Below are 15,561 nucleotides of genomic sequence, written 5' to 3' on the forward strand. Positions count from 1 at the left end.
TGGTATCAGGATGATGTTGGCCTCATAAAATGAGTTAGGGAGGATTCCCTCTTTTTCTATTGATTGGAATAGTTTCAGAAGGAATGGTACCAGCTCCTCCTTGTACCTCTGGTAGAATTCAGCTGTGAATCCATCTGGTCCTGGACTTTTTTGGTGGGTAGGCTATTAATTATTGCCTCAATTTCAGAGCCTGCTATTGGTCTATTCAGAGATTCAACTTCTTCCTGGTTTAGTCTTGGGAGAGTGTAAGTGTCCAGGAAATTATCCATTTCTTCTAGATTTTCTAGTTGATTTGCATAGAGGCATTTATAGTATTCTCTGATGGTTGTTTGTATTTCTGTGGGGTCGGTGGTGATATCCCCTTTATCATTTTTATTGCGTCTATTTGATTCCTCTCTCTTTTCTTCTTTATTAGTCTAGCTAGCGGTCTGTCAATTTTGTTGATCTTTTCAAAAAACCAACTCCTGGATTCACTGATTTTTTGGAGGGTTTTTGTGTCTCTATCTCCTTCAGTTTGCTCTGATCTTAGTTATTTTTGCCTTCTGCTAGCTTTTGAATGTGTTTGCTCTTGCCTCTCTAGTTCTTTTAATTGTGATGTTAGAGTGTCAATTTTAGATCTTCCTGCTTTCTCTTGTGGGCATTTAGTGCTATAAATTTCCCTCTACACACTGCTTTAAATGTGTCCCAGAGATTCTGGTATGTTGTATCTTTGTTCTCATTGGTTTCAAAGAACATCTTTATTTCTGCTTTCATTTCGTTATGTACCCAGTAGTCATTCAGGAGCAGGTTGTTCAGTTTCCATGTAGTTGAGCGGTTTTGATTGAGTTTCTTAGTCCTGAGTTCTAGTTTGATTGCACTGTGGTCTGAGAGACAGTTTGTTATAATTTCTGTTCTTTGACATTTGCTGAGGAGTGTTTTACTTCCAATTATGTGGTCAATTTTGGAATAAGTGCGATGTGGTGCTGAGAAGAATGTATATTCTGTTGATTTGGGGTGGAGAGTTCTATAGATGTCTATTAGGTCTGCTTGGTGCAGAGATGAGTTCAATTCCTGGACATCCTTGTTAACTTTGTCTCGTTGATCTGTCTAATGTTGACAGTGGAGTGTTGAAGTCTCCCATTATTATTGTATGGGAGTCTAAGTCTCTTTGTAGGTCTCTAAGGACTTGCTTTATGAATCTGGGGTGCTTGTATTGGGTGCATATATATTTAGGAGAGTTAGCTCTTCCTGTTGAATTGATCCTTTACCATTATGTAATGGCCTTCTTTGTCTCTTTTGATCTTTGATGGCTTAAAGTCTGTTTTATCAGAGACTAGGATTGCAACCCCTGCTTTTTTTTGTTCTCCATTTGCTTGGTAGATCTTCCTCCATCCCTTTATTTTGAGCCTATGTATGTCTCTGCATGTGAGATGGGTCTCCTGAATGCAGCAGACTGATGTGTCTTGACTCTTTATCCAGTTTGCCAGTCTGTGTCTTTTAATTGGAGCATTTAGTCCATTTACATTGAAGGTTAATATTGTTATGTGTGAACTTGATCCTGTCATTATGATATTAACTGGTTATTTTGCTCGTTAGTTGATGCAGTTTCTTCCTAGCCTCGATGGTCTTTACATTTTGGCATGTTTTTGCATGTTTAGGGCTTCCTTCAGGGTCTCTTGTAAGGCAGGCCTGGTGGTAACAAAATCTCTAAGCATTTGCTTATCTGTAAAGGATTTTATTTCTCCTTCACTGATGAAACTTAGTTTGGCTGGATATGAAATTCTGGGTTGAAAATTCTTTTCTTTAAGAATTTTGAATATTGGCCCCCACTCTCTTCTGGCTTGTAGAGTTTCTGCCGAGAGGTCTGCTGTTAGTCTGATAGGCTTCCCTTTGTGGGTAACCCGACCTTTCTCTCTGGCTGCCCTTAAGATTTTTTCCTTCATTTCAACTTTGGCGAATCTGGCAATTATGTGTCTTGGAGTTGCTCTTCTGGAGGAGTATCTTTGTGGCGTTCTCTGTATTTCCTGAATTTCAATGTTGGCCTGCCCTACTAGATTGGGGAAGTTCTCCTGGATGATATCCTGAAGAGTGCTTTCCAACTTGGTTCCATTTTCCCCCTCACTTTCAGGCACCCCAATCAGACGTAGATTTGGTCTTTTTACATAATCCCATACTTCTTGCAGGCTTTGTTCATTTCTTTTTCTTCTTTTTTCTTTGGTTTCTCTTCTCGCTTCATTTCATTCATTTGATCCTCAATCGCTGATACTCTTTCTTCCAGTTGATCGAGTCGGTTACTGAAGCTTGTGCATTTGTCACGTATTTCTCGTGTCATGGTTTTCATCTCTGTCATTTCGTTTATGATCTTCTCTGCATTAATTAGTCTAGCTGTCAATTCTTCCACTCTTTTTTCAAGATTTTAGTTTCTTTGCGCTGGGTATGTAATTCCTCCTTTAGCTCTGAGAAGTTTGATGGACTGAAGCCTTCTTCTCTCATCTCGTCAAAGTCATTCTCTGACCAGCTTTGATCCATGCTGGCGATGGACTGCGCTCCTTTGCAGGGGGAGATGCGCTCTTTTTGAATTTCCAGCTTTTCTGCCCTGCTTCTTCCCCATCTTTGTGGTTTTATCTGTCTCTGGTCTTTGATGATGGTGACGTACTGGGGTTTTGGTTTTGGTATAGGTGTCCTTCCTGTTTGATAGTTTTCCATCTGACAGTCAGAAGGACTGTCTGTTGGTCTGTGGAGATTGCTTGAGGTCCACTCCAGACCCTGTTTGCCTGGGTATCAGCAGCAGAGGTTGCCGAAGATAGAATATTGCTGAACAGCGAGGTGTACCTGTCTGATTCTTCCTTTGGAAGTTTCCTCTCAGGGGTGACTCCACCCTGTGTGGTGTGGGGTGTCAGACTGCCCCTAGTGGGGGATGTCTCCCAGCTAGGCTACTCAGGGGTCAGGGACCCACCTGAGCAGGCAGTCTGTCCGTTCTCAGATCTCAACCTCCGCGTTGGGAGATCCACGGCTCTCCCCAAAGCTGTCAGACAGAGTCGTTCGCGTCTGCACCGGCCCCCGCTGCTTCCCTATTGGACTTCAGCTGTGCCCTGTCCCCAGAGGTGGAGACTACAGAGACAGGCAGGCTTCCTTGAGCTGCTGTGAGCTCCACCCAGTTCGAGCTTCCAGCGGCTTTGTTTACCTACTTAAGCGTCAGCAATGGCGGGCGCCCTCCTCCAGCCTCGCTGCTGCCTTGCGGATAGATCGCCGCAGACTGCTGTGTTAGCAGTGAGGGAGGCTCCGTGGGCGTGGGACCCTCCCGGCCAGGTGTGGGATATATTCTCCTGGTGTGCCTGTTTCCTTAAAGCGCAGTATTGGGGTGGGAGTTACCCGATTTTCCAGGTGTTGTGTGTCTCAGTTCCCCTGGCTAGGAAAACGGATTTCCTTCCCCCTTGCGCTTCCAGGTGAGGCGATGCCTTGCCCTGCTTCAGCTCTCGCTGGTCAGGCTGCAGCAGCTGACCAGCACCGATTGTCCGGCACTCCCTAGTGAGATGACCCCAGTACCTCAGTTAAAAGAGAGCAGAAATCACTGGTCTTCTGTGTCGCTTGCGCTGGGAGTTGGAGACTGGAGCTGTTCCTATTCGGCCATCTTGCTCTGCCCCCCCTTAACTTTCTAATAAAGTTTCAAACTTTCTAATAGTTACTTAATACTATTTATTTTTTCTATACCAGACAGTTTCCATAATCATTTTAATATCAATTAATATCATTGTAGATGTATATTTTTTTCATTTAATCTCCATGTACACATAAACTCTTTGGTATTAAATCTACTTGTAAATGGTCTGAAATTGCTCCTAACACATCATTAATTATATCTAAGCATTAACCACTCTGATTAATCAAATTTTCATCTCTTTCTACCATTTTGCATTTACTGTGTCATTTTGTGTTTATTAAAATTTATAATTCCTTTTCTTTAAACATATTTCCAATATATGAAGTGTATATGATGTACAAATATTAATATTTAGGAGGTAGTTTCAGTTTGTCATTTAGGCAAAATCAAGTCTAATGACACAGTTTTCCAATTAACTTTATTCTTTGTTACCTATTTATAAGATTTAAATTTAATAAGCCCGTAATTATATATATTTGTATCCATATCAATGATGACTACAGTCAAACAATTTAGCATATGCATGAACTCATGTAGTTTCCTTTTGGTGTCAAAGCACCTAAAGTTTACCCTGTTCAAATATTACTAGTGTATAATATAAAATAGTAACTATTACTTTTAAACTGTACTTTAGTCTTCCAGATTCATTTATTTTATAAACTGAAATGTTGACTTGTGTTTGTTCTCCCCCAAGTCATCATTCTATCATGTCTCTATGTATTTAACCTTTTTAAACATTTCATATATAACAGAAATTATGCAGTATTTTTCTCTCTCCCTATTTCATTTAGCTTAATATCCTCCAGGTTCATTATCACAAATGGCAGTTTCTTCTCCTTTTTAAAAGCTGAAAAATAGTATATTATCTATTATACACACACACACACACAAACACACACACACACACACCCCGCCCCCACAGTTTTTTCTCCACTCGTCTATCAATGCACAGTAACTTCATCCCATGGCTTGGCTGTTGGGAACGATGCTGCGGTGGGGCATGGGGAAGAGGGGAGTGCAGATATCTCTAGAAGATGCAGATTTCATTTCTTGTTGATATATAATTTATAAGAGGGATTGCTGAGCTATATGGTAGTTCTATTTTTAGATTCTCAGGAACCTTCATTCTGTTTTCCAAAATGGCTGTACTAACTTACATTCCAACCAGCATTGTACAAGGGTTCCCTTCTCTTCACACCATCACCAACACTTGTTATCTCTTGTCCTTTTTATAACAGCCATCCTAACAGATGGGAGGTGATATCCCATTGCTATTTAACCAGCAACTGTAAAACTCCTAGAAGAAAACATAGGGCAAAAGCTCCTTGACATTGCTTCAGATAATAATTTATTAAATAAGACATTAAAAGCACAAGCAACAAAAAACAAAAATTCAAGTAGGAGTACATCTAACCCTAAAGCTTCTGCACAGGAGAAATCAATCAATGAAATTAAAAAGCAGCTTATGAACTCAGAGAAAATATTCACTAACAATATATCTCATAAGGGATTAATATAAAAATACATAAGAAGCCCACACAACTGAATAGAAAACAGAGAGAAAACTCACCAAAATCTAATAACCTGATATAAAAACAAAGAACCTGAATAGACATTTATCTTTTTAAAAAGATATAAAAATGGTTAACAATTGCTCAACATCAGTAATCATCAGGAAAATGCAAATCAAAATCCTCATTTACTTTAGATTCTATACTTTATTTCATACAATAAATATGAATGTGTACAGCAGGTACAGTAATCTCCATCCTACAACAGAGGACCCTGAGACTGGTGACTCAGGGATGCATCTGCATGGAGCCGGCCTGGGGTGGGGTGGATGGTGCTAAAGAGGACAGCAGATGATGTAGAACCAGGGGCAGCGACTCACCTGGGACCCCCTCAGCAGAGGAGCCTCAATCAATCCCCAAAGCTCAGCAGCACCCTCTGGGGACCTGCTCCCTGCTGGCTTGGTCAGCACCACAGACAGAGGACAGGTGGGAGAGGCTGAGTCAAGAAAGAACAGTAGGAGGAGGACAGTCAGGTGCCCCAACCAAGCCAGGGCTGCTGGCTGACAGCACTGAGAATCCCCTGAGGTCAGGGATGGGGTAAAGGGCCAAGCTGGCCACCTGTGGGGCCCTCAGTCACCCTCATTGCCTCTGGTGCCACTCCGGCAGTGCACAGCAACACAATTAGTAAGTGGACAAGCCAGGCATGTGGATGGGTCTGGGGAGTCTTGTTCAGGGGCTCTGACAGGAGAAGGGTAAAAGAAGGGCCACTGTGGCTGGAGAGAGGGTCACAGCCTCTGGGTCAGACATCATGGAGAAATGAGGAAAACGGAAGGGTTGGTGGCCGATATGCAGGAGAGGCAGATGGACATGGGATGGTCAGGGTCCATTAGACAGGATGGGCTCCAGGTGCATCCTCGCTGTACTGGGCACTTCTCAGCATTCCTGGAACTGAGCCTGGCGATATAGTCACTTTTTGGGAGACTGCTGTCAGGGCCCAGCCACATACCCCTGGGCAGCACTGTCCCATCTCAGGACTGGACTTTCTCAGCTACCACAGGGGATGCTGCCTGCAGCCCAGGAGGGGCAGCCTCATTGTGCAGCCTGAGCCCCCATGGATCCTCAGCAGCCCCTGCCTGGCCCTGCGCTCGCTCTGCTCTCTTGCCCCGTCCCCTCCTGAGTGTCAGCCAGCATGGAGGCCCTGTCTGTCCTTTCTTCCCTATGCAGCCTCCTGGGCTGAGACCTGGGTCAGATGAGGATGGGGACTGGTCTTTCCCTGAGGCCTGCTCAGGAAAGAGGATGGCCCACAGCCTCGTCGAGGTCCTCAGCTCTCCTCATGGCCTTACAGTGAGACAGAGCTGCCCCTGTCTGTGCCCTGGAGGTGGAGGTAAGAGCCTGACCCTGCTGCATGGAAGCTGTTCCACAGATGGGCGACTTGGTGGGGGTTTGGTGAGGCAGAGGCCGTGGCCCGTGGGCATGGGTGCTGGTGAGTGGGAGTGACACACTGTCACTGGGAGAGGCCACAGTTCCTGATGAATCTCACACTAAACTCCAGCCCTGCAGGTGTTTTACCACAGCCACCACCGAGAATCACAGTAGTGTCTCAGGAGTTACTGCCTGCTGACCACCAGGCCCTACCTGGAGGCCAAGACCTAACCAAAGCTCAGGGTGTCTGTGCCCTGGGAAGAGTGTGTCCTGTGGTCATGAGGCCGGGCCACCAGTGCCCACTCATCAGGGGCTGGGTTCTGTCCTATTCTAGCTTCTTCCAGTTAAGTCACATTGGGGCCCCTAAGCACAAGACCCAGCATCCAAGAATCACTCCAGGAAGCCTGGCAGCTCAGCTCACTCCATCACTTCTTATCTACAGGAAAAACATCAGGGCATCAGACACACAGATAAATGGCTATGAATGCTTAACTGGAATAAATCTAGGAACAGTAAGAAGGCGCAGTGGTGAATGTCCCCCATGACTGCTCTTCACGGTTTAGGACAGGTGCCCATTGTTGCTGCCCGCCTCTCAGAGAAGGGTACATTTTCCTCACCAAAAGGGTCCCCAGCCCTCCTACCCATCCCTGCAAGGATCACCTTGCTGGGAGGACTCTGATGCCAGGGCCTGGGTCACTTCTAAGCCAGAAACAGGAACACCTTCTGGTCACCCCAAAGGAAGGAATAAATCCAGATCAGAGTTCACAACCTGAGCTCTTGCTCACTCTTTATTCATGGGAAGGGAGGCCCAGTCCTAGGCAGACTGAACCTCTCCTAAGGAACCATGGAGACAAAGGCTGGAAACTTCCAGATCCTTAGGTTCAGATCCCTTGGGGTCACCCTGAGGACTGTCTCACCAGAGCATTCTTCTGTCCACAGATGTCTCATTGGGTCTACAAAGGAATCCTCACAGAGGTCTGGGGCCCAGGATGGTCACCCCTACTGAATGTCAAGAAGGCGAAGGCCAAGAACCAGGAAACACCAGCTCTGGTCCTTCCAGTCCCAGCCAGAGCAGGATGCATACGCCAGACCATGTCAGAAGCCCAGTTACCCAGATGGAGGGAAAGTCAACCCAAGGGGGCGGAAGGGGTCAGTCACATATCCTGGGCAGACAGTGGTGTGGGCAACACAGGTGAGCTGCGCGCTGCTGACTTTGCCTGACTTTGGAAATGAAAAGTTTCTGCAGAAAAAGCCTCCTTTCCTTCCAGAACCACTACTTCATGACAGCAGTTTTGACAGTGAGTCTTGCGTCTGTTCTGAGGCCTGGCCCTGCTCTATAGAAAATGAAGCAGGCCAAGATGTCCTCAGTGAACGTGCACCAGAATGACCTAGATGTGAGCCACATCTTCACAAGCCACATCACGTTCACAGAGTGCTGCAGCATCAAGTAAGGCGTGTGGGGCATGGAGGGTCCCAGGGCAGGTGGGTAATCCAGAGGGATGGGGCATCTGAGGGGCAAGGGGAGGTCTCAGGACAGGGTAGGGCATCAGAGAAGAGGGTGACAGCCCAGCCTACTGCCTGGAGATCTGGCCTTGGGAAGGGTCTGCAGAGGGGCCTGGAAGAGTGAGGTTTTCAGGGCAGTCCAGGGGGCTCTGAACACCTCTGCTCCTTCCTTGAAGACAAGAAAATGTGCACCCAGACTGCCACCTTAAAGTGGCCCCTACAGTGCTTGATTGATGGGACAAGTGTGCACAGGAGACCCCAGGCCAGAGACCCTGCTGCCCTATAGGGCCTGGCTTCCCCAGCTGAAGGGTCTGGCTCCTCCAGAAGGACCCAGCTCCTCTCCTCTGCACAGGAGGCAGAGGAAGATCCCTGCAGTGCACACAAACCATGCCCTGCCTGAGAGAGGGCATCACACGGCTGGGGCTGGGACTCAGGGCCAGCATCCTGGGCAGACTGGGCCAAGACTCATCTTGGAAGAGTACTTGGGGAGCCCCCTCTTTCAGGGACCACATTTGATGGAGATGAGGCCACCCCTATAAGAAGCTGCAAGACCTTATCTGATCCAGCCTCCTGTGGGAGGTCTCATCCCATGCACAGGGGGAGCCCAGCACCACAGACTGAGGACTTAGTATTCCCTGCTCATGCCACCAGCCCTCCACCTTGAAGGACCAGGTCCTCCCATGCCGGCTGTCCCCATAAATTCCTACTTCAAGCTCATCACAAGCTCATCCTGAGGCTCTGGTACATCTGCTTTCTGCAGGGCAAGCACATGCTCACAGCCAGGGCACATATGGCATTGAAAGTGCACAGAACCCTGTCCCCATGTGCCCGAGGGTGCTGGGGGAGCACACAAGTACATCAAACCTGGCCCAAGGGCAGTACCCACACTGCCCACAGGACCCTCCGCTTTAGCCCTGAGGGAGGGCCAAACCAATCCAACTCTGGTGGGCTGGAGAGGGCACCATGAGTCCTCCTGGAAACCGAACCCACCCCTGACACAACTCAGATGAAAGGCAGGAGTGTGGTGAGCACTTCCCTGCCTAGACCTTGCCGTATCCGTTGCCTCCTGTGCAGAGCTGGCCCCCAGGGGTGTCCAGAAAGGACCCAGCACTGCCCAGTGCAAGGTGCCCAGGGCAGAAACAGGGTGAAGGCACAGACCTCTCCCAGGAGACTCCCCCTGGCCTGATGCCCAGCCCCAAACCTAGACCCTCTCCTGAAGCTCTCCCTGTTTGTCCTGTGGGAGCTCTCCCAAGACGCACTGTCCCAGACCTGGGCTCTGGATGATGATGTGGTTCTCAGGCACTTTCAGGCCTCCATGGCTGAGCTCAGAAGGATGCACTGTGACCACTGCCCCCCAGGTGGTCTCCAGCACCAGGTCCCCTCCTGAGTCACCATCTAAGACAGTAAATAGTGGGGAGTGCCCAGGACCCTCCATCCCTGCTCCCCAGGCCTTCCTTCTCCTCCTCCTCTTCCTTCTCTAAGAATTTTCTAAAAACAGGCCAGCTGGGCCCCAGGGCAGGCATTGGACTCACCTCAGTAACAGGGCAGGGGATGAGGGCAAGACCCCTCCAAGCCCCCACCACACCCTTCCCCTCCTGCTGTAGAAGAACCCTGGAGGGCCCTGGAGGGTTCGGTCCCATCTGTGCCAGCCCACACCCATAGCTGCGAGCACCAACAGGGCCAGAGAGCAACAGGGGTCCCCACTCACGAGTTCCCATACCCCAGGCAGCATACACCCACTCACTGTGGGATCGGCAGCCTGTAGTGTTTCTTCAGTGTCAGACCAGGGGGGTTACTAGAGACCCCAAGACTCCAAAAACCCAAACAAGGGTCAGATGGGTTTGGGGGAGAAGTGGACCAAGTTTGCTTTCCATTCAGCTAAACATCCAAAGACCCCTAGGAAGGCCCTGGTTCTGGAGCGAGTGTCTGTGGCACCCAGGCCTCTGCAGGTGTTCCTCAGCATGGAGGCCCTTCCCAAGGGGGACAGGCTGGCCCACCAGCCCAGCTCCAGAAGCCCAGAAGCTGACCTGAGGCCAAGGCCCAGCAGCATGAGAATTCTGTAGAGCCCAGGACAGCAGGTCACTCTCTGGGGGCCCAGTGGCTCAAGATGTGGCAAGTCTGCTCCCATCTCAGGATAGATCATGGGATTTTTGGCGAGTTCTGTGTTGAAATTCTCTCCCAAACTCCTCATGGATCTTGACATCCGGGGCTCATGGTGTCCACAGTGCAGCTTTGAGCAGGGATGCTGAACCCTTGTTCTTTCATCTTCCCTGGACACCCCCAGGACCATAGGACAGGCCCTGGCCCTGAACCCCATCAGGGCCCCCACAACCAGGCCTTGCCCAGCCCACCGAAACCCCAGCGGTAGGGCCATAGACACTCCCCTTGCATGGTGGCACCTGGACCTGACCTTTCTCAGGGGCCACTGACTAGTACAGCCTTAAAGGAGCCAAGACAGCACCCAGACAACCCCAGACAGCTCCTTAGCCCGGAGAAATCAGTGTCAGTGGGGAAGCTGGACTCAGAGGCTGCTGGAGGGGAGGGGGATTGTGGCATCTGCAGAGCCCTAGCCAGCCAGCGCCTATCACATGTCCCCATGCCTGCCCACTTGTGTGACAGAGCCTCCCTCACAGGGCAAACATCCCAGACCTACAGATGCCCTGCCCAGCCCAAGCCCTGGGAGAAAAGGGACCCAGGAGAACTATGGGTGCCCCAGAAATAGCCAAGATAACAAAACAGGGGACTGAGCTTCCTGGGGCACTGGCCAAAATTAGAATTTGGCCCAAGGAAGGACAAGCCCCTTAAAGTAGTGTGTGGGTACGCAGGGCTCCCACAAGTCAGGGCATGCCTGGCAGGGCCAAGGCAGAGACGTTACCAGGCTCAAGGAGCAAACATCCACATTGCCAAGGGTGGGATAGGAGCAGGTGGACCCGCCTCCAACCTCTTCAACTCAAGGAAGCAGTGATGGCTGGGCTCTCACACCCTGAGTGGCCACCATCTGACCATCAATGGCGCACAGGCCAGAGACCATTGATCTATCGGGTGGTCCTAGGGCCCTGCTTCCACCGCACAAGAACGACTTCAAATCGCACTATCAAGATGAAGCTGTGCAAGAATGGGCCCAGGAGCCTGGGTCCCTGGGTCTATGGTCCTTGCCAGGTGTCAAGGACAGAAATAGTCAGAAAAGTTGTCTATGGTCAGAAAAAGTCAGAAAGGTAGTCTCACTCCTTGGAAGGAGGCTCCAACGTGGGGACCAGAGCTGCAGGGGGAGGAGGAGCTCCTTGCAGCACTGAAATAGGCTCTGGCAGGATCCCAGAGTCTGCAGTTCCATCCTTCTCTTTTTCCTTTTCTTTGAGAGTTTGGACTCTTCTTCCATTCGATGGTGAGTCTGAAGCCATGGACAATGAATTTATAAAAGGAATTCTCAGTGGCCATTTCCACAGCCTGCCCTGTGGAAAGCTGATGAGAGCACACTGCTGTCTCTGCACAACAGTGACCATCCAGATCTCGCCAACAGGTAGAGATTATTTCTTAAATCTGTCTCAGTAATGGTATCCCCCAGACCACCAACATAGAGTGGGGGCAGACTTCTCCGCCAGTGGGTCCAGATGACGCGTGGTTGAAGCCTGCTCTAGAAGCTTATCTGCTACGGGGTCATTGTTTTCACAAATCAATCTTTCATATTCTGATCAGCAAGGGGGTCATCTGGATCTGCAGGCTTCTCATGTCTGTGCGGACACTCCTCTCCCGTCTCACCCTCTCCCTTTACCCATAAAGAGCAAATGTGGGGCTTATTCCTTAGGTAGCAGAGTGTGGTCTGGGCCAGTTTAGGCAGCATGTCACTGGTGCATGCGGCTTTCCCCAGCAGGAGAGCTGGTCATATTCTATTAGGGTTAGAAAATCCTCTCTCCATATCTGCAGTGGCCTTTTAAAGACAATTCTGCATCATGAACCTGGATGGGCAGTCATATTCCAGGTGTGAGAGGCAGGTCTGAGGGACATTTCCTGCAGGCTTGGCACTCTCCAATCTTCTTGGAACGCATGTGCACCACAGAGCCCCATCCAGACACTGAATGGCCTGGTACAGATTTTGCACTTTTTCTCACATTTTCTTTGGTCATTCAGATACACTGGTTTTCTCCAGGACATGTGTGACACAGAAGAGAGAAGCATCCTCCCAGGTTTGTCTGTTTTAGGTGCTGGAGCCCAGAGAGGTCTCCTCTTAAGAGGGTCGGCAGGCAGCAGTAGCTTTTCAGGTGGGAGAGAGGACCCCCACAATCCTGTCAGCCCCAGCTCTTCTTTCTGGCTGTTCTTGAGACCCTGAATGACCTTTGACCACATGTGATTCATCTTTCTTGACTCAAGGTGAACCTCACTTCCAAGGAATCTCCATTCTTGGAGGAAACTCTTGGCTTCCTAGTATCTCCAAGAACTGGCCTGGAAGAGACAGAGAAATGTGAATGCACTTTGAAATACTCACAGTGTAAACTTGGTGCTTTTCAAAGACCCTCCCTCTACACTGACAGGGCTTAAGGAGACATTGCGTCTGCTGCTGGGAGATGACAAAACCTTAAGTGAGAAGGTCAAGAACCAGAATCACAAGAAAAAGAAATGTTCAATCTCTAAACACATAGACATGTTGGGAAACATCTGTGTGTCTGGATATTTATTGTGTCCAATCATGGATAAAGACTCAAAAACTCACCGGCTGTGGTGGCTCAAACCCTTAATCCCAGCACTGTGGGAGGCCAAGGCAGGTGGATCACCTGAGGTCAGGAGTTCGAGACCAGCCTGGCCAACATGGTGAAACCCCGTCTCTACTAAAAATACAAAACTTAGCAGGACACCATGGTGTGAGCCTGTAAACCCAGCTACTTGAAAGGCTGAGGCAAGAAAGTCATTTGAACCTGGGAGGCAGAGGTTGCAGTGAGCTGAGATCGTCCCACTGCACTCCGCCTGGGCAACAGAGACACTGTCTTAAAAAAAAAAAACAAAAAAACCTAACAAACAAAAATAAAATGCGAAAGCAAAAAGATTTTGGCTAAGTACTCCTGGCCTAGAAGGGCTCTTTGTTTTACATGCAATGCAGGTGATCTGTCCTGAAAAGAGGTCTCCTGGTCACAAAGTCTTACTTGGAAAGAGCTCCAAGTACACAGAGCCACAAGCCCATCAGCCATGGAGTTGTCTCTGCTGCCCAGGACGGAAACACAGAAACTCAGGGTAAAGGTGACTGAGGCTAGAACAAAAAGATTAGGGAAAAAATGAAAACTAATTTGAAAAAATTAAAGCAAAATATTCTAACATGAAGTAATTTTTATTAAAGCCTTGTCTCTGAATAAGTTAAATATGGCATATCACAGTATTGTACATAATAATCTAAAATTTTAGCTATTGGCCAAGCACAGTGGCTCATGCCTGTAATTCCAGTGCTTTGGGAGGCCAAGGTGGGAGAATTTTGTGAACCTAGGAATTGGAACTAGCCTGGGTCACAGAGTGAGACCATGTCTCTGACAAAAATAAAAAATTAGCTGAGCATGGTGGCATGGCCTGTAAAACAATAAATAAAGGTAAATTCTAACTACCACAAACTAAGCTACAATATTTGTGTCATCATACAGTAATAGACAATGTATTTCAGTCCAAAAGAAATAACCAATTGATTTCAAAATACATTCAGAGCTTTGCCTTCTCTGTATGGTGGAAGAGCAAGAAACAGACTCCCTCTGGCACCAAACACACAGGAAGCCAGACCAACCACATGAACCAGATGTTTCCAGACACTAGAAGCATCTGCAAGGAGCACAGGACAGTGGTCTAGAGGCTGAAACTGAGGGGACCACATTGCTGCCCCAGCTTAGAGCCTGCAGTGCCTCCCGCAGTGCAGGGCAGAAGGATATAGGCAGCGCATGAAAGTCACCACGTTAAAGAGACAAAGTTAAGAATGTGAGGAGAGAAAAACACAGGACTGAGTACCAGAAAGTAGGGAGGAGTGGCTGAAATAGGGGTAAGATTGGAGAGTAGAAGATGGGGGCTCATTAAACCATTGGCAGGTATATGGGTATATACCAATCAAGATAAATAATATTACCCACTACAAAAGAGAAAAGGCACCCGACACTTACCCAGGCTATAGTGCAGTGTCACGATCTCGGCTCACTGCAACTTCCGCCGCCTGGGTTCAAGTGATTCTCCTGCCTCACCCTCCTGAGTAGCTTGGATTATAGGCACATGCCACCATGCCTAGCTAATTTTTGTATTTTCAGTAGAGACGGGGTTTCACCATGTCGGTCAGGCTGGTCTCGAACTCCTGACCTCGTGATCCGCCTGCCTCGGCCTCCCAAAGTGCTGGTGTGAGCCACCGTGTCCGGCCCACACTACATTTTTTTTTTCAGAGCATTTTCACAAGAAAGCTTGTCATTATGAGTGTAATATTGTCTAAAAGTAGCAGAGGAGGGAACATTTCCCAATATGTTTTAGGAAGCTAGTATACCCGTATACTCTCCAATAGAATCGGAGAAACACAGTACCAAAAAAAACAAAAACAAAAACAAAAACAAAAACCTGTAAAACAGTATGCCTCATGAAACTCGATGTGCAAATCCCCAACAAAACATTATTCAAGAGAACCACATGCTTCACCCCTGGGTGAATTTCTTCTAGGAATCATAAAGATTGGGGAAAATCAAAGGAAATCTTTTGTTAAGAATCAACGTTGTAGAGTCCCTTCTTGAGTTGATTACTTTGAATTTTTCATCCCAAAATACATACAGGACCTGGTCTAATTCTATGATCTTTATCACACGCAGCAGGATGCTGAAGAGAAATAGATACAACAGCAATATGGGAGTTGCCCTCTCTAAAGCCCAGCTGAAATACCCGGAGTCGGAAGTTTCACAAACACAAAAACAACATACTTATTCTGAACCAGGGAAGGAGAAGCAATTCAAACATTTAAATTTAAATTGCTATGAGAATATTGACTTGTTAGAAACTGAAGGAGTGAGCAATGCTTCTAAATTCCACGCTTTTCCATCAGAATACAGAGATAGACAACCTCGAAGTGCAGTTTCTTCACAATTGTCTTATCCAGTCATAATATTAATTTCCTTATGAATCAAATCATAAAGTAAACTCATGACATATTCTCTGACTAAAAGAAGGCAAGATAAACTGAATGGTTAGTTGTCAGTGTAGTAAATTATGTCCAAGAATCTTATCGCTGCATTTTTTAATAACGATGGAATTAGAAATAATCTAAGTTTCTATCAAAGAATAAACAGTGAAACAAATCTTGTACACCCGTTCTTTGGAATACATTTAAGACATTAAAAATAGGGAGAATCTTGTGCATTGATATGGAATAATGTAAATGATATATTGCTTGGGAAATAGCAAAAAAAAAAGTATATATATAGTATGATACAATTTGTGCTCAAAAACTGTACATGTATTTATCTTCTTCTTTTTTTTTTTTTTTTTTTTGAG

The 15,561-nt window shown here is 47.4% G+C and overlaps 1 pseudogene; it reads right to left on the bottom strand.

Moving 5' to 3' along the window:
* Nucleotides 1–8,383: 8,383 nt before the first annotated feature.
* LOC117072255 overlaps nt 8,384–15,561 on the bottom strand; it is a 151,820-nt pseudogene continuing 144,642 nt past the window's right edge.

This window comes from Trachypithecus francoisi, unplaced genomic scaffold, assembly GCF_009764315.1.
Source record: "Trachypithecus francoisi isolate TF-2019V2 unplaced genomic scaffold, Tfra_2.0 Lachesis_group4, whole genome shotgun sequence".
Taxonomy (NCBI): Eukaryota; Metazoa; Chordata; class Mammalia; order Primates; family Cercopithecidae; genus Trachypithecus; species Trachypithecus francoisi.